This window comes from Cynoglossus semilaevis, chromosome 1, assembly GCF_000523025.1.
Source record: "Cynoglossus semilaevis isolate Cse_v1.0 chromosome 1, Cse_v1.0, whole genome shotgun sequence".
In the NCBI taxonomy this organism is placed as follows: Eukaryota; Metazoa; Chordata; class Actinopteri; order Pleuronectiformes; family Cynoglossidae; genus Cynoglossus; species Cynoglossus semilaevis.
Window position 1 is genome coordinate 7,356,698 of NC_024307.1, and position 25,767 is coordinate 7,382,464.

The 25,767-nt window shown below is 40.6% G+C and overlaps 1 protein-coding gene across 4 annotated transcripts in view; it reads left to right on the forward strand.

Moving 5' to 3' along the window:
* Nucleotides 1–25,767, forward strand: part of bahd1 (bromo adjacent homology domain containing 1) — a 44,295-nt gene that overhangs the window by 1,878 nt on the left and 16,650 nt on the right. Inside the window, exon 1 of one of the 4 annotated variants that reach the window (XM_017038095.2) lies at nt 16,620–17,353. The exons of 2 other annotated variants lie outside the window; for them this stretch is intronic. The gene's annotated coding sequence lies outside the window, so the exon portion shown is untranslated. Of the gene's footprint in view, nt 1–16,619; nt 17,354–22,042; nt 22,999–25,767 lie in introns of those variants that run through there. One more of the 4 variants, XM_017038099.2, reaches the window with a different exon arrangement.

Sequence of the window (25,767 nt, forward strand, 5' to 3'; positions counted from 1 at the left end):
CATTTCTTTTTCGGAGTTCAACAGCAGCTGACATCCTTTGACTTGCATTACTGCCACCCACTGGCTCCTGTGTTCCAGCAGTAAACTATTCAGGCCAGAAAAGTGAGAAGGCAGACAGAGGGCAGCATCACTGCAGACTGAAATGGTTCATTTCTGCCCTGTCCAGTACAGTTGTGTGTACTGTTGTGCATTGTTTCCGAAAGAGTGGGTCGCGACCCTCAGGTGGGTCACGATATTTTATTTTTGCGTCATCTTGCATCATGTTTCTCAGGAGTTTACAAATAATGTCTATTGACTTGATTCGCGAAGGTTTGTGACTTTTAAAATATGGGTCCCAGAAAAACAAGTTTGGGAAACGCTGCTGTAGTGGCTTCAACGTATTGCAACGCATGAATGATGAAGATTAATATTCTTTCCTAACTGTGAAGCAACAGTTTCCTTGTAACTGTTTTGTAAGATCCACGCAAGTGTCTTTCAAGCCTGCACTTGTCTTTGGTGAAAGAAATCCTCGTGATGAAGATGTCCTCCGTACATGGCCAATCACCAGACGTCAAATTGAATGACTTGAATTCATAGACAATTCGATGATTCTACTACCAAGACCACGTTGCACAGTCAGAACCACTGAACGATACGTTGAGGCGTGTTTTATTTTCATTCCACTTCAACTCATCTGTGTGGCTCGATATTCTTAAATGTTGAATATGTGAAGTCAGTGAAGTCTCTCAGAGTTAGAGGTCACTGTGGTTATGCATGAAAACACGATTACGGCGTGTCCTCGGTTTACGACGTACTGGACCTACGGCGTTTCGTGGTAACGTCTCCATCGACCCGTAACTTTATTAAGAAAGTCTTAAAGTAGTAAGTAAATGTTAGTGTAAGTGACAAAATTACCTTTGTACAGTACGCGAGTTCCGACTAACTTACAGCACGTTATAGGAACGGACCCCCTGTGTAAGACAAAGATGCTCTTGAATCTCTAAATTAGAGGATGTTTTTTGTGTTTATCTTTGCCAGAAATTTGGGCCAACGTCTTGTAATGAGTTCTTGTACATCTTTAAAATGTGCAGTGTTACTAGAAAATATTTGCATCATATTTTTATTGGAAAATTCAACCTTATTATATTTTAATTGTGTTGCACAATATTTCCACCCATCCATCCATTTTCATCCGCTTATCTGTTACCGGGTCGCGGAGGCAGCAGTCGCCACCTGCAGGTGGTGAGTCCACTGGAAGGTACCAACCGCCCTAACCGGGATTCGATCTTGCCCAGGAGGTGAACCCTGGGGTTCCACACCAATGACAGACGCGTTGCCTCTGGGCCAAAGCACCACTTGCACAATATTTGACAGTGGAAAAAGACTCACGCATGGACATTACCTGTGAAGTGTTAAAGCATAAACTTGGGTAATATAAGCAATAAGTCGTCTGCATAAAAAAACATTTAAAGTGTAGCCAAGGTTTGCAAAGAAACAAAAAAAACTATATTATTAGCATGATATTTTTCGTGAAAAATAAAACTTAATTAATTAAAAATAATGAAAATATTTTTTATTGTCTTGCTGAATATTTTACAGTAAAACAAACAAACAAACTTGTACCTGCGAGCATTAGCCTAGAGCGTTGGTTTTATTCAAACACGTTTATAAGGCCGTCCTAATAGCCCTGATGTGTCATTCATATTGTTTAGCAGCAGCAGCAGCAGCAGCAGCAGCAGCAGCAGCAGCAGCAGCAGCAGCACACCGCAGTTTGTCTCCATGAGGTTTGGTGCTTTACGTGTCTATAATAAAACATTGGATTCAATAAAGGAGGTGAAAGCTCTGGGCGGACGTTTTTCACTGCTGGTTCTTTTGGCATCAGACCAGAACCGCGTCACTTGTGAAAAGGTCGGTCACCTCCTGCTGCAAAGAGCAGCACGTCACGGTTATAATACATGAAACAAAAGTTGCCTGGTGAGTTCCTGCACATAATGGCTTTTGTCTAGCCACTAGTGAACGGAGAGGTTGACAATAGGGCATTTTCTTTCTTTTTTTTTTAGAGGTTCTGGTAGATTTGTGTCCACTCTGTTCTCCACGCTCTCTACCTTGACAGGCCTGTCGCAGCTGGGCGGCGAATAGAGGTGCAGCGGCCACACGTGAGCCGTAAAGCCGGATATCTATCCCAGGCGTAATCCTATTATTTCTGTACAAGTGTCCTGTTATGGCCACAGAGGGAGAGGGTGAGGGGGGGGAGGAGGAGAGTCGTGTCGCCCAAACACACTGTCCTAGCTGCGGTCCCAGAGGAGACAACCACTTCCTGCCAAACAGAGGAAGCGTACGATCAGAAGAAAAGCAGAGCAGTGGTTTATGGTCTGTGTTTTGGTAAATACTGCACGAAAAAGTAACAAGGTCGTTCAACCCCGTGTGAATAAGTTATCGTGCGTGAGGCGGCGGTTGTAAATGTGCGCTGACAACCTGTCGTGGTCACGCTGCAGCGCTCCACAGAGGGATGTTTCATAGATTATCCAACAGGAAGTCACACAGCTCATTGCCTTTGATTTGTTTGGATGCCACTCAGGACAAACTGTCTCCTCCTGAATGACTCTCTTAGTTGTCGTCGCTGTCACTCGATGATAAACGACATGTTTTCAGTAGATGGAGCTGTAACACACCTCCACTCTGACTGACTCTGGTTTTAAAAATTCAGTGAATTAAATAAATAAATAAAAATCTCATGGTAAAATATTTCATCTATATAGATATGAACTATCATAGATCAGTGGTCCCCAACCCCCGTGGACCGGCAATGGTCCTTGGGTCAATTAGTACCGGGCCGCACTGAAAGAATGCATAACTTACATTATTTCCGTTTTATTTATTATCTGATTCTGAACGATGTTTATCTTTGAAAAATTACCAGGTTCTCTCCGCAGCATTTGTCAATGACTCACACTTGATACATGTCAAGATGCTTGCCTCGGTCACATGTCTTACCTACATCTGCTACCTTCTTAAAAGGTCTGCTGCGGCCGGTAACACATAATACATTACTGCTAAACAGACATCTCAAGGCTAGCAAAATGAACAAAAAACAAACGTCTTTGGAAGGTTTCTTTGCGCAGCATAAAAGAGCCATTGAGGAGACAGAAGAAGAGCCTACGCCTTCAAAGAAAAAGAAAGCTCCATTCAGGAGTCCTACTTGAAATATGTATTTGTTGCGACAGGTTGTTTCCACTCACCGAGCCCGCGCTGCATAATACGCGGCAAGCGACTCTCTAAAGAGGCGATGAAGCCTTCGAAACTGCCTCGCCACTTGGAGATAAAGCGTTCTGCATTAAAAAATGAGCGCGATGTTACGAGGACGCTGCTAATAAAGTAACAGACACAGTGGCTTAACGTTTAATATTATAGTTAGAAAATAACAGTTTTTCTGCCAGTTGTTTCATTTTTTTAAGGGCGGTCCATGGTACAAAAACAAGTTTGAGGCCTAGCCGTAGCACTGTGGTACTTCTAGCACGGTAGCGCTACAAGTACCAGCTTTGTCCTGTAAGCCCACTGCAAACAAAACTTTTCTTCCCCTTTGTTACACACCGTTTTCTTCCACATTCATCCAGAGTTGTGCAACATTCAAGGCTGCTAATCTGTTTTCATAATGAAGACACATTTTCATGCTTTACTGTTTCTTTGTCCTTATGCAGCCTTTAATTACAGCTCTCTTATTGTCCAGCCACTAATGTTTAGATGAGACAATATGTACCTAATACATTTACAGACTTTCCTAAGTTTCCTTTTGACTCGTGCGCTGAAAAGCGCCGATGCTCAGTGAAGGTCGTACCTCTTTGCTGTGAGTCATTGTGGTTTGAGTGGCGTCTGTTCAGGAAGTGCTTCAGCTGCATTTTCCCATCATCTGTTCCAAGTATAAATCAGATGTAACAGGCATTGATAATGTAGACACTCCAGAATGCATTAATGATGCATTTCACCGTGCAGTGCATTTACAAATATAGCTTAGAGCATATATTTATAGCTACTTCTTACTTCAGTTAGTGAGTCGTTACTCTGCACCTCACATAGTGGGCAGCAGAATTGTTCCACTAGAGGGCACAAATCGGGTAAGGGACATAAAAATAAGCAGCAGAAGAAATCAGTGTCAGCGAAAAACACTATTTTAAACACATGCAGTGATTAAATATACCAGTGGACTTTACAGATCATTAACATTATAATTAATCATTCATAATGTCATAAATACATTGTTTGAGATTTTCAGCAGCTGTTAGTCCCGGCTGCTATTATTATTATTTTATTTTTGACTTACTTCAGTTGGGAAACTCAACCACCTTCTCTGAAACAGGAAGCTCAGTTGAAGCCCAGATATCTAAATAAAACATTTTAAAAACAACCACAGAAACAAGTGACTGAAACAAGGAAAGTGTAATAAAACAAAACTGAAACAAGAAAAATGTTCGATTAAAAGAAAACGAACAAACAAACAAACAAACACAGTGATTCTTCTTCTTAAAGACCATTATCATTATCACCAAACAGATGACAGGCTTCCACAGTTGCCCACTGCGCGTTGACTCCAAGTAAAACGAGGCTTTGGTGGAAGTGATCAGTTTTTTGCATCTATCCAGTCAGGCCTAGCTCAGGCGTGGGCAAACCTTTTGACTCGTGGGCCACAATGGGTCCTAAAGTTTGACGGGGGGCCGGGTCAATAGCTGGAGTGTTGGTATGAACTACAACAAATGACATGTAAAAGTCAGTCAGTAAATGCTACAGTGCTTTTAGCCTTTTTTATGCCATCTATATTCTATGAGGGCATTGCAGGGGAAAGGCAGAAATATAATGAATATGGAAATTAATAACATAATTTGGACAAGTTTGGTGGGCCGGATTAAAAAGCTTAATGGGCAGCATCCGGCCCCCGAGCCATAGTTTGCCCATGCCTGGCCTAGCTTCTGTAGCAAAGTGAGGCTTCATTCAATCCTAATGAAAAGTAGCTTCAACAGCGTTCAAAACAGGAAAGTATTAGAATTAATTAATAGTTTTTTTAAGGGTAATAAATTAAATTTAAATAAAGTGATCCAGTATTTTTTGACAAATGGTTCCTTGGCAATTTTGATTAATTAAATCTTTCCTTGCTGCTACAATCACTGTTACATCATCATCGCAGTTTCTCGTCATCACGCCTGGTCCCGGAGCATCTACCTGACGTCATAAATGTAGATACAGAAAGTAACAACGAAGTACGGCTGCTCTTAAAACTCAAATTTAGCAGCTGTTCGGAAGTTAGTACTACGATGTTTGGTTAGTCTGTACTTGTTGCTCGCCCACAGCTAACATGGCCGTGCCTTCGTCTTCTTTAGGTTTGAAGCTGATGTCAGAAGGTGCGTAGACATTGAGAAAATGCGTCTTAACTGACAACCTTATTGTTACTTTTCTATTTTCTCTCAATCTTCTGGTTTAAAGCTCCTCCACTCCAACCATCAAACCAGAAATAAAACTCATGAATGAACCAGGAGACTCTGAAGGCTAGTGGAGCCTCAGGGGCCTTCAGTGGGAAATTCCTCTTCATTTTGAATGTAACCATGAAAAGAAAATCCTTTGGCGTTGTTCAGGCTGTTGGTATTTTTGGTTAGTCTTGTTGGAGACTGAAGAAAAACAAACCCCCCTAAAAAACAATCCAAAACTTCCCAACTGTTAACAGGCATCACAGCTTGGGTTTCTGCCTTGGCTCTGACCTACTACTGTTGAATCCAAATTGTTTTCCTGCACTGGGCGATTACTGGCGTCACTCAGGGTGTCCTCGCATTTGTAGTAACACAGTTTAATCAGGCTTCACCGTTGACCTCATTACCACCTGTCTCCATCTGACAGTGCTGAAGGAACGTGTCTTCTCACATTTCAGCAGTTACTGGTGTCTCGGAAAACTGACTGTGGTGTTATTGTATTCCCTGGCATATTAAAGAGTTATTGGATGAGCAGTGAATGAACAGTATCTCAGGATCAGTAAAACAGACCTCTTTATCCCCTGTAGTACCCCCTAAGGCCCCCGCCCCTCCTCTTTTTCTTACTGAGTCTGGCCCCATGCCCAAGACACAGCTGTGAAAATTACAGGTCTTTTCCGTGGAAACATAGAAGAAGAAGTGGAGTCTGGTCTGGGCCTGTTGGGGGAGGAGGGGGGGGGGCATGAGGAGAGAGAGAGAGTAGAGACTTGTAGACTGGTGTCAGCTGTCGGCCGGCCCACAGCTGCAGTAGATGTGGAGCTAACAGGGCCGGGGTCTCACACACACATTGAGATTGTTAGTACGGTGTGTGTGTGTGTGTGTGTGTGTGTGTGTGTGTGTGTTGCTGCGACGGCAGACCAGAACACAGGCCCTCAGTGTGATTGACAAACATCAGGCTCCCTCAGTGTAACGGCACACGGCAGCGAGCGTCCTTCACTCTGACAGACACTGACGGCGTGACTGAGACCCTGGCAGAGCAGCGGGCGTCCCCTCTCTCTGCTCCTCGCCTCCTCAGCCCGGGTTGAAACAACCCCTCGGAGGCCTCGTATGGTACAGTCATTGTTCACACTGAGGATGACAAGCTCTCTCTGTCTCCGCTCTCCGTGCTGTTTCAATCCATCACTCTCTTGTCTCCTCACTCCTCCCTGCGCCGCTGCCTCTCGCACCGTCTCTTAATATTTCCTTTCCTCTTGTGCTTCTCTAGAAGACAGTCTGTGTCATGCCACTGTATTTCAGAGGAACTGCTGAGGTAAAAAAAAAAAAAAGTGATAGTGAGTTTTCTGCGTCTTGATGAGCTGTGTTTCCTCTCGGCTTTCACTTCGATCTCTGTGAGTTCCAGCTTCATCACTGTCCTCCTCCATCACCACTCCGTTCCCTATTCTTTTTTTTTCTCTCTCTCTCTTCCTTGTTGCTGCCTGGCACCTTGCCTCGTCTCTTTGAAGAGCAACAGTAGAAGCAGATAATTACACTTCCTGTCCAGCGTCAGCTCAGCGGTGCCTAACAAGCACACAGCCCTCCACGACTACAAGCTGTGAAATAACAGCGTCACGTTTGGATATTTTGAGAGGATGTGCTTTTGTGTCTTTACCAGTTTTTAACGGTACATTTTCCGCCCTCTGCCTTTGTCACAGCTCTTTGTTCAAACATCATTATGGTTGTTTTTGTGCCTTCTCTCTGGAAAACCCCCAAAGTCCCTTTGATTTTCTGTTGTATGTGGAGGCACAGATTTCGTGCGCAGAGATGTTTTCACACAAACAGACCAGTCATGTTTCACACGGCTGCCGTTGTTTGTCATGCATGACACAAATACTTGACACGATGCTGAAACAGGCTAGTTGACATGCACTGTCTGGACTGTATCAACAATGGCATCAACACGCTGTAGATGGTAGGACCAGGCGTGGGCAAACTTTTGACTGGCGGACCACAATGGTCCTAAAATTGAACGGGGGGCCGGGTCAGGAGCAGATAGATGGAGCATTCATGTGAACTAAGATAAATGACAGGTAAAAGTCATGCATAAAGGCTAAAATGCTAAAATGCTTTTATAATTTAGGGGAAATGTGGGTATAGCAAGGAAAACGCAGAAGTATAATGATAATATAAATAAATTGTACAATTTGTAAAAGTGTGGCGGTCCGGAAAAAAAAGCTGAACGGGCTGCATCCGGCCCCCGGGCCTTAGTTTGCCCATGCCTGGTATATTCTTTATGGAACTGGGTCAGATACATGACGGTGAACGCAGGGGAAGATGCTGGTAACGTTGGTGGTGTTGGGTGTATAACGTCAGATGAGCAGTAAAAGAGTGTGAAACAAAGTTAGGTTTGCAACAGATTAGCAAATTTGGGCCAATGTTGCAATGAATTCTTGTAAGACTTTAACATGTCCAATGTCATCTGCATAGAAAAGCATTTCAAGTGTAGCCTAGGTTTGCAAAAAATAATTAAAAACTAGATTCAACAATACTTAATTTCACCAAAAAACACTCATCATTTTTTAAATCTTATTTTTAATTGTGTTGCACAATATTTGACAGTCTATTCTTTTTAATTGTGTTGCACAATATTTGACAATTGTCTATTACATCCCTTGGAGCAGCTCCTTATAAGGGGAATAAGTGTAATGTGTGTGTGAGACAAGGGAGAGAGGCAATGTGATGGGTTAGCCTAAAGCTAATTTGAGAAGTCAAAAACGTTGGTTACCCGAAAAAAAAATCAGAAAAATAATTGAAGAAACAAAAGCTGAAAATGTTCCTAAACAAAAACTTAGGTATTGACCAAACCAGCTAATAATAAGACGAATATGTCAGAGATTAGCTAGTAGTGAGCTAGATGTTTAAAAAGGTAAACCAATGTAAGCTAAGAAAAGCCAAACATATGATCTATTTTTTTTTGTCTTTAAAGGATAAAAAAACCTAAATAGATAGATGTTTAATTTGCCTTTAGACATTAGCATATGAAGCGCAAATTAAACAGTGTTTTTCTTTAGGTCCAATATCATTAAAGAATGTGTACCTCTCCTATGACTTCTAACTAAGTAGTAATCTCGAGGTTATTCTATTACAGCGCTTGTTAACTTTTTTTAACCTTGAGGCTCAATTTTCAGAGCACAAAGTGGCCTGAGTCACCGAACAGGCTGATAATTCCTGGAACAAATCAAGCTGCGACAAAGAAAACATTTAAAGGATCAAGTCAGACTTCAAACTTTTAACAAAGGACCAATATTTAGTTTTTAAATATTGTCTTCAGTCTTCAGGTGAAAAATTATTTCACGGCCCCATAGGTGGCGCTGGCTGCCCAAAACAGAGTCAAAAGATATTGTTATATTTTAAATAAACTCTTTCTGGGGAAAAAACTCACTGAACACATTTAACAGAACATGGCCATCAAAAAAAAATCCCCATTAAATAAACAACCTATAAATAATTTGCTGTGCTGCTGTACAGTGGAGTTGGCAGTAAACACATGCTGCCCAGCTCCTGGCTGCTCCTCTTTATGTGGGTAAATAAACCACAGTGATTTAAAGGTTGGGCTGTTTGTTACATTTTTGGTTCTTAACACATTGTTGCTGCGCGAAACCTCAGTCACTACAGCAGGGCTGGGTGTTGTTCACGAGTCAGGGGCAGAAAAATGCACTCGATGCAAGTGTTACACCAGGTATTTTTATGGCAGAGGAACCCTCAGAGGCGTACAATCGGCAAATGTAAACAAAATCATCTTCCGCGTATAGCATGGCATGACGACGTACTGTTCCGCTCAACTCGCCAACTAGTTTTACGTTGGAACAAAGGAACAAGACTTTCTTAATAAATGTATGGGAGATTACAACATAACCATGAAAGGACAAGACTTTCTTAATACATTTATGGGAGATTACAACATAACCAAGAAAGGACGTCGTAAACGGAAAACCCGCTAATGGAGATACCTGTGAGAGAGACTATTATTTTTTTTTTAATTTTTGAAAAACGTTTTGATTTTTTTTTTTTTTAGGGTTGCCATCTTGTGATGTCACTTCCCATTCGGAAGGTATTTGGTTGTTGTTTGGTAAAGGTAACAGACCTTTTCAAAAGTTCTTGTTCCTCATACTTGGTGAGTGTGAAGTTGTGGCTTGTACGCTTCATGACGATAAACCAAATAACCAAAATTCTGTTCGGTTCAGAATCAGTACCAGATGTGAACAGTGGTTTTATCAACATTGTTGGGTTTTCCACTGAAGGTCCACTAAACTCGAGCTGTTTTCCAGAAGCACTGTGGTTAAAAAAAATCAACTCATCTTTCTTGAATATAATTAATGTCATAACATAATAATTGTACATGAAACTTTTGAGCAAACGTCAAAAAAGTACTGGAACCAGTTTTCTGGTACAGTCACAGCTAGTTCCAGCAAGTCTGCAGGGAAAAGACTGGCTCTTTAGCTGCTAATTACTCCACGATGTTCATCGATTCACTGACTGTGTCCGTCTGCTGTTTGTCGTTCAGCCGTTTGTTACAGCGGTTATTTTTAGGGGTTTTTTTCCCCACTCTGTAAACAGTCGCCTAATTTGCCTGAAAACAGTGTGTGATTGGTGAGAGTGAACTAACACAGTGAAGTCAAGAGCAGCCGTGACATAATGAGATGGAACTCACTATAAAACTTTATAAAGAGCTTTTAGAGAGAGCTGCAGATTTAGAGGATGGTTTCCACAGACACACTGTTTCCACGTTGACATTTATCGCAATCTGCAGGTAAAAGTGAAGTGAAGTGTTTTTTTATTAACTCGAATCAGGAAAAAAAAAAAACGAAACCAGAAAACTGTAAATGAGACACATTAAATTTAACTTCTGCTGCATTTTATGTAATAAAGTCAGTTTGTTAATCACCATAAGGAACCATAAAATAAATGATGTAACGGCTAATCTATAGCAGCCATAAATACAGTATAAGGGAGCTACTGTACTGCAAATATATTTAGACCAATTAAACGGAAAGTATGCCGTTTCTTTTTAAATTCTGTTTGTATTTTGTGGTTGTTAGCATTGAGCATGTAGCTCCATTATGGTGTGAAGTACATTTGTATTTGAGCAAGCTAGCATTTCGACCTAACAACTTCAGCCTTGATTGTCCTTAGGACTGATTGCTTCTTCTTTGGAAGCTCTAACTGTCACAGTCTGTTCCTCGTGCCCTTGCTCCTTTGTTCAACTCCTGCCTTTGCTCCTTCATTCTACTCAGCCACTGCCACCTATGTATTCAGCTGCACTCCCTTGACTCTTGACAGATTGTCTTCGCTTCATGAACACTTCCCAGAACTTATTTGATCCAGACCCGACCTGCCCAGGACATCACTTCGTCTAAGCTTCAGTAACCCTGCCTGTTGTTTCCAGTTCCTGCCTCATTTGCTAGCTGAAGTGCTCTGTTTGCTTCTAATAAAGACTTGACTAATTTGACTAAGCTGCTATTGGGTCCTTTACATACCCGTGACACTAATTCTTGTTTGTGGAACTACTGCCATCTACTGTGTTTGTTTAACACTCTTCATTCAACACGATAAAAAAAAAAAAAAAAAAAATACAGTAAAAGGTTGAGAGTTTGCTAAAGATCACTCAACCAAATGTTTTTGTGACCTGTATGAAATGACCAAGTGGGATAATTTAATTTAATTTGATGATTTAAAAGAATGATTTACAGTGAATTTAATGATTCTATGGGTTCATTGTAAGATATATTGCATACTGTAGGTCATTGTTTCCCAAAGACTGGGTCACGACCCTCAGGTGGGGCGCAAGAGATTATTTTTATGGTTGTTTCGCATCATGTTTCCCAGGAGTTTATTATTAATGTCTATTGACTTGGGTCGCTAAGGGTTGTGACTTTTGAAATATGGGTCTCCAGAAAAAAAGTTTGGGAAACACTGCTGTAGATTCCACAGTAAATATGCTTTTAGTCAATATTTAAAATGTGACAAATGATCGTCTAATCATCTTTCTGAAGAGTGAGCGGCCCTCCCTCACGTGGCTGCTTTGCCTTTTTTTCCTATAAATAAGCCTGGCATTTCCAGTGCATGCTGGGGATATTTTGGTAAACTGTTTGTGCTGATGACCTGGCAGCTCGTGGGCGTCTGGTCTGAAGCCGAGTCTGAGCTGTGACTTTTCAGAGACAGGGGTAAGTGGAGGAAGAAGGGATCAATAAAGTGTTGCAGTGTTATTTCACTGGCCTCGCTGCCATCTTTTCACCATCAGGATGAAAAATTCATCATCTTCAGTAAATGTCTCCTGAGATGAGGGTTTCTGGGGCAAGATCTAGATCAGTTTGGAGACGTCCGTATCACACACACAGGAGCAGTTTGGTTTATGGCTGTCTTTAGAGGGAGGAATGCAGTGACAGCTACGAGAAGGAGAGAAACAACTGCTAAAGGCTAGTGAGGCGAAAAACAAAGATGTTTCTCAACGTTTTTCTGTAGTTGATGTAGCTGAGGTTTGTATTTGAGAGTAGATCCAATGTTTGAGTAAGAGATGCCAAGACTCGTCCTTCAGGCGTCTCCAACACTTGTTGAACTGTGTTGCCTCGTTTTATTTTGCCAGGATTTTCAACCTTCAAAAATGGACCGTTTTGAAATAATTGATAAGAAAACAACACATTTTAACCAATATTATTACAGTTCTGCGTTCCCAAATTTTAAAGAACATTTGGAAGGAACTTGATTTCTTAGACAGTCCTTAGACGAGGCAGGGATCCAGATTTCTACCAAGGCTGAATTCTCTGATGGAAACAGAAGTGTTTACATTTGAATAGAGATAAGAGAAGTATCTTTGTTATCATTTTTCTTTTTACTTACTTACATTTTCTCCAGACCTTCTTTGCCTGACCTTGACAACGAGCACAGGCCGCCAGGAGTGAAGAAGTATTTAAGGGTGGGAGGGTAAATTACATCAACGAAACCTCGTCCGGATACTACTGACACATACATGTAACCTTGATAAATGAAAGTCTGCTATTTCTTGCTGGTTCTTTTTCTTCTTTGTTTTTTTCACCACGGCCAATTGGCACTTTCATACCTTTAAACCAAGCTTGGGCAAACTTTTTGACTTGCAGGCCACAATGGGTCCTAAAATTTGACAGTGGGCCGGATCATTGGGCATTGCAGGGAAAAGGCAGAAGTATAATGATAATAAAAATTAATAACATAATTTGGACACTTTTGGCGGGCCGGATTAAAGAGCCAAACGGGCCGCATCTGGCCCCCGTGCCATACTTTGCCCATGCCTGCTTTAAACGTTTTTGTCATTCGGTGGCAAGACTGCGATAAACATTTATAAAGTTGGATGCTTTATCGAAAGACATACCTTGATTGAAAGTATCAGATCCTAAAGTTTGATCTTTTTTTTACACTTGTAGACAGCAGTTTGTAACCGGTCTCCTATTGGACAATTCCAATAGCTATCAGTTCTCAGAGAATAAAGTTCTGTAGTTTCCCCTACAACTGCGGACTGAGTGATATTTAAAAACTTTTTTAGTAAACATCATTGTTTCTGTTTGTGTTTTTTTTTTTTTTTTGACGCACGCAGATGATATCCCTGTTCACACAGACTTTAAAACCTTCCTCTCTGTTGATTTTATTATGGTTTCTAATAACAACGACAGGAACAATACTTTTTGCTGAAATGGTAACAACGACAGGAACAATACTTTTTGCCGTCATGCTGAAATGGTGATGGTGACACTGATTCTGAGGCACATGATAAAAAACTTCCAAGTGATCAAAGAACCACATGACGCCCTGTAACCAGGACTGTAGTCCAGCCCTGCTCTAATAGAGGAAGACCGTCGGTCAGGAAACAACACAAGCCCTGAATTCACTTGAGTGTTTGCGTGTCTGCGAACCCAAAGGAGGAAATATGTCTGCTGTTGTGTTGACCACTTTTATTTTTCCCCCCTCGGGCTGTAAACAACTGTTTGAAAGTTAGACCGCATTGCATTTCCTGTGAGGTTCTTGACAGTTGAATTGCCAGGATCAAGTGTTGTTATTCATCACACGTTTCCTCACATAACCAACACACACCAACTAGGAATGAATCATTAGTGTAATAATTACAGTGATTAAAAAACAGGTCCTCAACCAACGGTACCAAACACAGGCAAGTGCAAAAGATGAACTTTCTCTATAAATAATGTTGGTGAATGTAGTAAAAACAAATGGAGTTCATTGACTCACTGCTTTACAGTAAGGATGTCTGATATCAACTTTTTGCCGATGTTGTCCAAACACTTCATTTCTGACCCTGGTATCAACTGATACCGATACATATATGCAGCCGTTAGGGTTAAAGACAGAGGCCACATTTTAATGCGTGCTGTGTTGCAATGAAAAGAATTCACTTTCACTTTCACTTCAAAACTATTTTCAGGTCCCATCATCCTGGCAAAACCCAAACGTTATTGGGTCTTTAATATCGGAGGAAAAACTGAACGATTGTTTCCGATATTACAGTACATTATAGTTATGCTAATATTGGCCAATGATATTGATATAGTTGACATCCCTACCATCTCCTTATACGGTATCTCTGTGAAAATCATTCCCTTTTGTACTTGAGGAAATACCAACAAAAACTAGTAAAATTCATACAAATATTCATTCATGACATTTTTTTAAAAATGCATTTGTTATTCATATAGCTGTGATCTTTCTCTCTCTCCATTTGAAACATCTTTTTATGAGATAATAATAAATATATCCTCTACAGAACGCTTGGGGGAAAAAAATTCTGCTGTTGTGTCTTGTAGTCTCTGTTGCAATGTCAAGAAACAAAATAGTCTGATGTTCTGCACTGGCCTTGTGCATACCAATGACATCGTTGTTGACATTGTTCTTTACTCAGGGACAACACATGCAAATTAGCTCAAAGCTCAGTCTTATAATTTATAAATGTGTTTGGTCGCTGTGTAAATACGCAGTAAATAAAAGGCCGATGATAATGGAAAGTATTTAATCAGGGGTTGCATTGACGCAGTGATTTACATTGCACACTTACCACGGGTGTGGAATTCTCTGTGTGTTTGTGTTTGTGTGTGTGTGTGTGTGTGTGTGTGTGTGCGTTCCAGTGCTTGCAGGAAACATTTTGTCGCCCAGGTTGAAGTCGTACATCTCTCTCTGCAGTGTGTTTATTGCGGTGCAGGTCAGCTCTCAGCGGTCGACGCTCCCTCAGCTTCATGTGCTGCTCATGCCTCATTAACTCCACACACTCGGCTCCTTTACAGCTGTTAATTACACACTGTAAAGCCGATGGTGGTGAAAACAATCAGCATTTATCCCAATCTAAGCTCACGTCTGACTGCGCGCCGTCCTGATAACGTGCAGTAGCCGCTCTCCTGACGGTTTGATGATAAAAACCCCGAAACAAATATTGAAGTTTTCCGGACAGGGGCTGAGTTCTGTTGCTCAATGTTTTTGGCCGTGTCTCTGTGTGTGTTATTGTGTCATAACAGGCCTGTGTTATCAGCAGCAGGGTAATAAGTGGCGAGCAGAGACGGATCACTCATCCATATTATTAGATTGCATGTATCATTAAGAGATGAGGATACAGTAAATGAGACTAATTAAGAGGGATGCCTGCTTCTAATTTCTGCTGTCATTAATCTGATGAAAGAAAAATCTCTTTGAATATTTCCTTCATGTTCTGGATGGAACTCCCATCAGTCAGCCGACAGTGGTCGTCATAAGTCAATCTCACTGACATTGGATGTATATTTATTGTTGTTAATAGGTGTTAATTTTTCCTTGAAATGGAAGTGCTAGAGTATTTTTGGTATCGAATGCAAACGAGTGATCTGTGGCAGAACATTTCCTCCGTCACCAGTTCAAGTCTCTGCTCAGATACAGTAATTGTCCCAACGTAGGCTGTCAAATCACAATGTAGCTGTGGAACAATCATGATTAATCATGACTATAATTTTTCTCAATTAATCATGATTAATTGAGATACATTTTTATCTTTATATATTACAAAAAGTCTTTACCTTGCTGGAACACAAAGATAGAGAAACAGCAGGTAGGTGTATGTGTTTCACACCTGTTTTTATTTGTGACTAATCCAAATGATTTAAATATTAATATATAAAAACTTTCCAAGGAAATATGCAAATGTATATATGGATTTGTATCCACATTGAGTGTAAAGCCTTTGTCCTCAACAATCCTTAAATTCAAAGGGAACTCACAAGGGATTAATAAAAATCTATCTAATCTAATCTATATTAATCTGAAGACCCTCACAATCCATTTGGAAATTGTCAGTCAGCTTGTTGGACTCATGTTGAGACGGTATTTTAAGCCTGAGAAGCTTGGGTGAAACGAAAACCTTTTTTTCCCGACAGTGTATGTAAATACCACAGTCACCACCTTCATCATCATCAGCCTCATAACCAGTTAACATGTGAATTCTGACAGCCCTAAAAACACACCGAGGATCAGGTTTAGATCAAGCTTATTGTTCAAGTAAATGTAAACAGTTGTTAGTCTGTTCGCGACGCTTTAATGAACAAGCAACAACCGTCCACACCGTGTGTGAGATAAATTCAATAAATGTTGGAAATGTCCTCCGAGAGGCAGATTCTTCAGACTCTGTATATTATTCATCCTAGAGAAATAATTACTGATTGTTGTCTCATCATAAAATATGGAGTAGTTTAGCCTGGTTTAAAAAGAATCCATGGTTGTTGTATTATAAATGAGATCCTCAGTGGGTTGACTGTTATAATGGAGCTGCACCGGCCTCGTTAGTCGGACTGAAACTAATGATTATGATAGTGGTGATTTTTTTTTTTTATTCAGTCAACCAGTTCAAAGCGTATTCAACCTACTTACTGTACATGGAGGAGAGAATACTCCACAACAGGTTCAGCTTCGTGTAGTTTTCATGCATCTGGTACAGCAGTGGTTTCTGTACCTGATGACGTGGGAAACAATATTTCAGACGTGGACTCTGACAGTACTAATTTACAGTAAATATAATTTAAATTTAAATTAGTCGCTTATTTTTTCAACTATTTAATTTTTCTTCCTTTTCGGTTTGTTATTGTATATTTGCAGTTTGTGCTCGTCTTCTTTTTTTTTTGTCAATGTTAATGTTAATCGTGTGAATAAAAAAAAAAAAAGTAAATTTTCAGGGTGGGGAATGGGGGGTGGGGCTTTTTTGGCCCCGGGCACCACAAAGGCTAGGACCATCTCTGATAAGGTGGATTCAAAACAAACTTTTACTGTTAGTTTTTATTTTTCTAGTCGGTACAATCGATGTAGTTTTCGCAAATAATGATTGTCCTTTCTGTCCTGACTCTAAAACATAACTCAAACCTAAATGACCTAAATGTCTCCTCAGTCGGACTATATGTTTCTTAGCTCCGTGGTCAGATAATAATAACTCATAAAAAAAATCATAAAAAATCAGTTATTTATTTTAGTAAAGCTCCCAGTCTGGCAATTAAAGACGGGCGAATCCCGCGTCCTCGGGGTCGGCGATAATCGATTTTAGATCGATAGTTAAGGCAGAGGGAACATAATCGGTGTTAGCGGATGAAAAATTTGCGATTGAATGTGAAAATAAATATTAGTTCCACCAATGAGGGAGTTGGTTCCCTGCAGGAAGATGACAGCAGAGGGATGTCCCGCTAATGCAGCCAGCGCATGGATATTATCTCCAGCAGCCACTTCGGAAGTAGGTCACCGCTCACCGATTTGTTCACCCGTGTCTCCAGATCCTGTGGGCTGTTGGCTCCGCGGATCGCTCCACAGCTCCCGGACGTGGATTATTCTTGTTTTTTATTTATTTTTTAACTATCATCGTGTTTCCTGGTCGAAGATGGTTTTCACCGGCGACGGGACACGTTAAGGTAAAACGGCTGAATCGCGGCTGTTAATTCCCCGTCACAGTTGGAGACGGTAGGATCTTTTTCGCTTGCATGCATCCAGGCAACTCGACCGTAGGAACGGTTAATCGTACCGGGCTGGTGTTGATATGATAGGAGAGGCAGGAGAGACAGGAGTGAAAAATAAAAAATAAAAACATCCATCGATGCTGTGTGATCGGGTGTTTTTTTTTTTTTTTTTTGCACTCGTGGAGCTTTTCTTCACTTCTCAGCTTCAGCTACGACAGGCTGTCAGAGGGTGTTTGTCCTCCTCCACCTCCTCCACCTCCTCCTCTTTCTCCATATCCATACCGAAGTACGAGCTCCTGTAGGAGCAGCAGTAAAGAGGTTGTGTGTTTACACACACACACACACACACAGCAGCAGCACTGCGCTTCACTTCTCTGCCCATATTCCTGCACATGATCCGCGGAGCAGCGAGTGGACGTGGGTGTGTTTGTAACCGCCGAGGCTGCCTGGAGGTGAAGGCGGGAGGTGGACGAGGATGGTCAGTGTTGACTGCTGAGCTACTCGTTACGTTGAAGAGTAACTTGTTACCTCGTCATTCCGTTGGTCGGTGGCTGCACCTAAGGAAGTGGCCGGTCAAGTCTGTGGACTGTAAATGTAGTTGGGCCTGTGTGTGGACTGAAACATGTGATTTATTGGAAAACATTGGTTTGTTGTCAGTACAAATCAAACTGTTTACCCAATAAATCCATTATAAAAGTATTTGTCCATCTGTATTGACCTGAACTCATAACTTTCTTGGGGATTTTGACATGTCTTCACTCAGAGGGGACATGTTGCTGTTGCTTCCAGACACGCAAGTGATGCATTGTGGGTTGCATGTTGCTAGGCTACGGAGAGTGTTCCGGTCTGTTCTACAGTGGCAACTTCTGATTAGAATTGCGATACTCTCGGTTTCTCTTCACGTTTCCCAAATGACCACAGACTGGGCCGTTCTAAGGTTATGTCTGGGCTGCATGTGGCCCGTGGGCCGGTATTTGGGTACTGTGGCTGTAGACCATCGTCTGTATGTTTGGTGGTTTGGTGGTAAGGTGTTGTTACTGTTAGCTCTGAGCTAACAATTCTGTGTGGACTCTAATGATGGAATAAACCTCAGTGGAAAGAGTAGATCGGGTTTTTGTAGTTTTTAAATCCCTGCAGCAGTCTCTCTTTTGCTCCTGAAAAAATATACATTTGCAGTCACTTAAATTATGACCTGTCCTTTATCCACTCACATTTGTCATTGGTCATCTAGCAGCAGTCATCAGGCGAGGGTGGTGTACTGTACAGCAGAGGTAACCAACCGTTTTTCTACCATGAAACAGTCGGCCGGTGTCAGTCTTTACTCTGGACTGGTAACACCGCGCCAAGGATCACTAAATTTCCAAAATAAAACATCTTTTAGATTTTATTCTGTTAACATCTGTTCAGAATCTGAATGACCTGTTGTTTTGAAACATTGACAGATTATCTTTGAATGAACAAAGTAAAGAGATATGACTGGATTCTTTTTCAGTGAAGTAAATTAGTAAAACTGAAGTACATTTTTTCCACTGTATCCCACTGCCGCTCGGTACCAAGTGACCTATGGACCGGCACCGGTCCCCGCACCGGAGATTGGTAACCCCTGCTGTACACCACCATAGTTCACCAGTCCATCACTGGGCCACTTATAGCCAAACATTTACCCTCCAGAACAGGCAAACCCCATACAGGAAGACCTTCACTGACCACAGGGGGTCAAACCTGTGGTCTTTATGCCACATGGTGAAGATTATCAATATGCTGTACCAGGTATAGTTCTGGGGTTTCAAGGAGCTGAAATAATGTACCATAATGAAGTGGCTGCTGCTTGTACATCAGAGAAACAGGTTGAAGGCGGTTTCCAAAGTAACGGCATAAATATCACTCTACAGCAGTGATCATCAACAGGTCGGCCCAATCCAGTCCAACGAACCCAGCCGTCAATCTATCTGGCCCACAACTGGATTCCAGAATTGTCAGGATCAAAGAGGAAATATTGTGTGGTCTGCACTAATAAAGCAACTGAAAAAAACAAACAAAACAAAACGATAAATTAAATAACTATCAGTAATCGCCAACATTTGTGTCTGTAGTTGGAAAAAAAAGTGATTTACATTCCATTTTATTTGAGTGTCCGGACCCAAAGGTGTCGGTCCAGAAAAATGTTGGCTCTCTATTTTTGGAACACAACTTACTTTTTTATACCATTGACCTGCCAATGACTTTATCATCATCACTAACACCTAGAGCGGCCGGTGCGCCAGTCTGTGGTTAATTTGTACTTGGTCGCAAGGGGAAAAAAATAGATAACATATTATTGACGTGCTGTTTAGTGCAAAAGAGGGTTTATGAAAACCTCTTGAAACGTGAGGATGCCTGTCAAAATAAAAGTCATGGGAGAGCTTCCTTAAAAAAGGTGAACGAGCCCCGGGAGGAGACGGGAGACCAGAGCGGTCTGAACACCACATGGTTCTATCATAAACTCTCGCTGTTCTCCTTGATGTGGTTCTGGTCGTGTTAACAGAAGAGTTCAGTGGCGTGAAGTCTGGAGTTTACAGAACCCCAACCAGTGTGTGGTAATATTTGTAAAAATGACAGTGTTTTCAGTCTGTGTTGGACATTCTGTCACCAAACCACATCCCTGCCTCTGGTTTAGGATTAAGCGATTGACTATTTTTGTCTGGTTCTTCTTTTGTTCTTTTTCTCATTTCTGTTGAAGTCAGACTCTTGGTCTTTTTTCTACATTTCATATTAGACTTTGATTGGTATGAATGTGTCATGTCTGTGTCTGATGTTAGAAAATAATGTGAAACAGCCTTTTTTTTAAATTAATTATCCATTCAGTGAGATCATTTTCACTTCAAAAACATTATATTTCTTATCACTCTCATGACATTTAAATGATCATTCTGCTTCATTGTGATGATGCTCTGTGTGATCTTTTCTGATTTTCATGATGATTTATTTCAGGTTTTTTTAACCCACGGTTAAAGGTGCAGTTTAAATGCATCAAGCTGTGGTTTCAGGTAAATTGAGTTGGTTTTGTATTCTGTATCTTTTGCCTGTTTTATCCAGTTGCGTCCATGGGAAATGGTAACTTTTCACATTTGCCGGACCAAAAATATCACCACCTCCATGTCTTTTTTTATTTGTTGTTGTTGTGAAGAACTCTCTGTAATTACTGTCCTTCCACCAGGTCATGTCTGACCCACAGTCTGTGAACGTCTAATCGCAGAAATGATGCAGTCTTCTGGCTGCAGCTCTGTATTAACGGTTATACCTCATAACAAACACCGTAGACGGCATTTAAAGGATTTTCCAAACACACACCTAGAGTACATCCCTAAATTAGAGCCAAAGTAGAGTTCGTCACTGTTGAGAGCTTCTTATTACTCAGACACAGCTGGTGTTTAATGTAATTATTGAGATTTATCCCCAGAATTTCCCAAAGATGGAACAGTTTTCACAAAGTCCTTGCTGCCTGTTGCCGAGAGAAACCAAAACAGAGCAAAAGTCCTGACAGATTTGTTTTGTGTGTGTATTTTTTTTTTTTTTGAAAGCCTATTTAAACCCTTGGAACTTCAGTTTGGTTCCTTTTTTTGGTGGTGCTTTACTTTGAAATACTAGCAGCCTTAGATGATAAAAGTGCGTTCTTTGAACATCTGTATAAAAAGAGAAGAAAAGTTCAACCCCCACTGGTGTAAGGTGACTCGTTCCTTTCAGCAGCGGTTGTGTGGAACTGTTAAACTGTTGATTTGCCCCAGGATGGTGGACGTGGTGATATGCACTATCTAAGGCTGCACACCAGCTGCCTCGGGGCTTTTTCCCCCCTTTCATGGTGACAGCTCTACACCATGTCCTTCTTTTAAAGGAGTCTGTGTGAAAGTCAGGCAGTGCAGCTGCCTCCTCCTCCTCCTCCTCCTCCTCCTCCACTTTCTCCTGATACCAAAAGTGAATCTCTGGAAGGCTGAATGAAGCTCTGCTGGTTGCTGAAACACTTTGTTTGAATGAGGACTTTTTAGGACAATGTTCTGACATTTCTAAGATATTATTTGACAAAGTAAAACAATAATCAGCATCGTTTGGGTGTTAATACTTAGATCTGCACCAACTGCGATTTTTGTCACTGATGCTATGATTTCTTTTCTTATTTTTCTGACTTGCCAGTGTGACTTTCTGATCCCAATTTTTCATTGAATCCCATTTCCTTCAGTTGACAGTGAGTACAAAAAGTTAAGTGTTCATCAGCACAAAGTCTTATTCTCATAAAAGCAGTTATGAAACATTTAAAACAAACTCACTCAGTCGTCTTCTCAGTCTAACGACACAAATTGCATGTTATGAAACATTTAAAACAAACTCACTTAGTCGTCTTCTCAGTCCGACACAAATTGCAGTGCTTGGTGACCAGAATGAAGTGAATGAAAACGAGTTCCAACTTTCTGACATAAAAGATCGTGCAGTAGTTCTGCATCATGTGTGGCCGTCCACTGACTGGTTAAACTCAGCATGGGTGTTAAACTAATGTTACTTGTCCGAATGTCATTTAACATTTTAAATGTCATTGAAGCAATTACTGCTTCAGCGTTAGCCTGCAGCATGCTGCTAACATACGTTGTAGCAGTAAAGTTAATTTTACTGCTACATATATTACAAATACTAAACTTTACTGACTCACTGGGAAGTACTTCTAAGCTAACTACATAGTAGCCCCTACTAACTACTACGGCCCTGATCACAAGTTAAAACATAAAATGCCAAAGCTTTAGACCACGCTCAGGATATCATTTCAAGTACACGCAACATGAAACAAGTCCAACTTAATTGGAGTTCTAAGTCAGTGTTACTCAGGGAGCCTTCTGTACAATACTGGTCTCTCATCTGGTAGAGACCACACACAAGACAAGAGACAGTGTTCTGGTGACAGCAGGTGCCAATGTCATTATTATGGTCCTAATAATGGTGGACATTTGATGCAAAACTGACTTTGTTAAGGTTTTAATTTACGTATTTGCTCTCGTTAAAAGCAAAAAAAAAACTAGTTAAATCACACAATGGGTTCAAAAACTGTTACTTTTTTTGTATAAATTTGTATTAAATTTCTATTATAAACATATATACATTTAAGACAAGACATATAAAAACCACTTTGAATACATTTTCCTCTCTTTGTTCTCAAGATGTAAAATTGTAAAAAAAACGAGCCCTACAGCGTCAGGGTTAAACAGGGTTAGCCTGTATTTAAAGAAAAAAATCAATAGTCGGCACCAGATATCAATATTAACGCTCTGTCCATGTTAAGGTGAGGGTTTAAATCAAGGCGGTTACTTAGTGGGAATTTAAACCTATGACATTCTCACGTCTGACAAAGGTGTGAGCTTTAATCCCTTTTATCTCTTTAAATCACTCAGATGTTGAACTGAAGTCCCAGAGGAGAATGTCAGTCTCGGGTTAATCTACATAACGATCATGTCTCCATCGAGCTAAGGGATCAATGATGAGGCTACGCAAATTAGCTTTGCTTAATTTCAATGGATAACAAGCAGTAAAAAGGTTAAAAACAGACGTTTTAAATGGCTGCCCCCAAAACCCTGAGCAAGGTAATTAAAAGTATTTGTAAAGCTACTGGAAACAACGTTAGACATTAGGGTGAAGAAGAGCAATTATTTTATTTTTTTTCAGTCACATAATGTCATTATAATAATGTTAAAGGTCAAAACCTTCAAATATATGTCTGTCCTGTGGGGATGCTAGTCCTGTAACAAAAGAGAAATATTTTTAGAGGTTTAACCGTAATACATGACATAATTAAGCTATTAAAAATGTCACTTTGTCCGTTAACACCCATCCACGTGTGACCTTTAGCTTCTAAATCCGAGAACAAATGGAAGCTGAGTTAGATTCTTTGAGGCCTTGCTCGCAGAAAGATAATGGTTTGATTAGAGCTGTCAACTAATAGATATTTCTGTCTAATTAATGACGTGCTCTGTATTCAGTCTAAATTAATCAAGTACAGGTGTTGGAGCTGCAAGTGCCAGCGAGTGATGTGGGCGGTCCCGATTGTGAGAGAGAGTGGGAAAATGATGTAGAAAATTAAAATGTGGAGATCTGAAAATGAAAGGAGAAAGAACAAAGAGGAATTAAGAGACATGTTGGTCGGTTCCATATGTAGCGTTTAGCACGCCTGCCTCGGGAGCAGAGAGTGCTGGGTTCGATTCCCAGAGGAACCACATGCTTGGCGCTTGCTAGGGGCAGCCTGTTAACAGCATATCTGCTGCTAACACAAGAATTTCCCAAATATGGGATCGATATAGTACAAATCGTTTTATTTTTTTGTTGATGAAATTCCTTTGGCAGCTCTGACGATGTATATATGTACATGGTGCAAACCTTTTCAGTACATTTTGTTTTTGTTGATGCAAACCTTTATTGTACTGATTGTCCGTGTAGTTATGACCAGTTGGACCAAAATGTTTGAAGAAAGGGCTTTTCATACTACTAAAATGTTATGTTTTTTTTTTTTACAAAGAGCTCCAGTTTGTCTCAGCATGAAGCCTTCTTCGGGGAGTCAAAACGTAAAAGAAAAGAATAAAATCTTTCAATGTTGACAGGCCATCAAGATAATTTTTAGTCTTGGGCTGTAATTGGCCTCCAGGGTTGACTTTGAACAAACCTAGATTAAAAAAAGAGTCTGTGAGCAGTGGATCGTTAATCATTGTAGTTAAAACCCAACAATTAAAGATTAAAGGACTGCAGAACTTCAGCCTGAAAATAACGGCTGTTTCTCTACATATTCTCCGGACCGCAGAACTTTAGCCTGAAAATAACGGCTGTTTCTCTACATATTTTCCATTTTGGAAATGGTTTTGTTAGAGAATTCAATGTTGTTTTAAGTTTTGTAATAAGGGGGAAAAATGACATCAACAACTGTCATAATGTGGTTTGGATAAAAAAAAACTGTATGATCTTATGTAGATGTATGATCGTATTTAATATATTTAGTTTGACAAAGATACAAATTTAAAAAATGGTCAAAGTTGTCTTGATCGAATTTTATTTTTTAGATCCGAAAAATTCTGAAAAGGAAATCTGTCTTAGAGCCAGCAGAAGTGATAAACTTTGTGACGTGGTCAGGCTTCTTTTGGCCAATCGACCTATCAGTTACATAGATTGGCCAATCGTATTCAGCCTCCCACTGTTAGCTTGTAGGCTTTGTATTTTTTTTTAGAGTAATACCTGAAACTCATTACATCATGAATCAAATTGAAATTGAAAAAGTACTCGGACGTAAACTGTGTAACTTTCGCAAACAGTCTAGCGTATTGTAATTACATTTGTCTTATTTCTGTCTCACACTGCAACCACAGTGCTCTGCAGTGGAGGCAGTGATGTCCACTTTGTCGTAGGGTTAATGTGTTCCTAAGATGTGGGTGATTTTCATGAAGAAGTTCCTTTTGACCACCTCAGTCTGAATTGTTGTTGTTATGATGGGATGTAGCTTTTAGGAAACTTTGTTGACAAATGCACACCTGCCAGAATTGATCTGAAGATGTTCAAGAAACTTTCATTTTCACTTCATACACATAACTGCGTTAAACAAGTGTTAATCGTCCGCTGGTTGCAGCTACAGAAAACAACCTTCAACCATCAAGTCTCTTGTGTTGTTCCTTGCGGTCAGCCGGTGGTGATGGTTTAGCCAGGGGGAAATGATGTCTCCTCCGCTGCTCGCTGAGTGCTTGTCTTTCCGCTGTGCAGGCTTGTTTTTATTCAAATGAAGCAACTTGATTTGATATCCACGGACAGAAACCCAATGTGAGTCTCCCTCTGTCCTCTTGTTATCTGGAAATTAAATTTCTCTCTTATGGATTGCATTTCACGGTTCAGCGAGTCATTCAGCAATAAAAGCAGAGACCGCCATGAGATGCTTTTGAAGAGGCCCAGCCAGACTTTTAGTGGCCACTTCAGAGATGAGCTGCATTCCGTATATTTAGTTCACTGCACTTTAAGTCTTGTCCTCGAAGTTGTTTTTAGATGCCAGGAAATGCTAGAAAAACATTCACAGCCTTTCAAACGCACAAATTATACCATGGTTTTAGAATCATGCTGTACAAGTTTTGCAGTCATTTGACGGCCGCAGATCAGAGACAGATTGGTGGATTTAACCGAGCTGAAAAAGTCTCTCTGTGTTTCCTCCTTGTAATTAGAGCTTGGTGTTTCGCAGCCCCTTTTATTAGGTGTTACATCATAACAGGTTGTCATCTCTGTGAACTGTTGTATGATATTATGCAGCACCGAGCAAACAGTCTCTACAATATTGACGTTTAGCTATGGGCGTCTTTTCAGCTGCTGTGAGCTCACTTTTTCACACC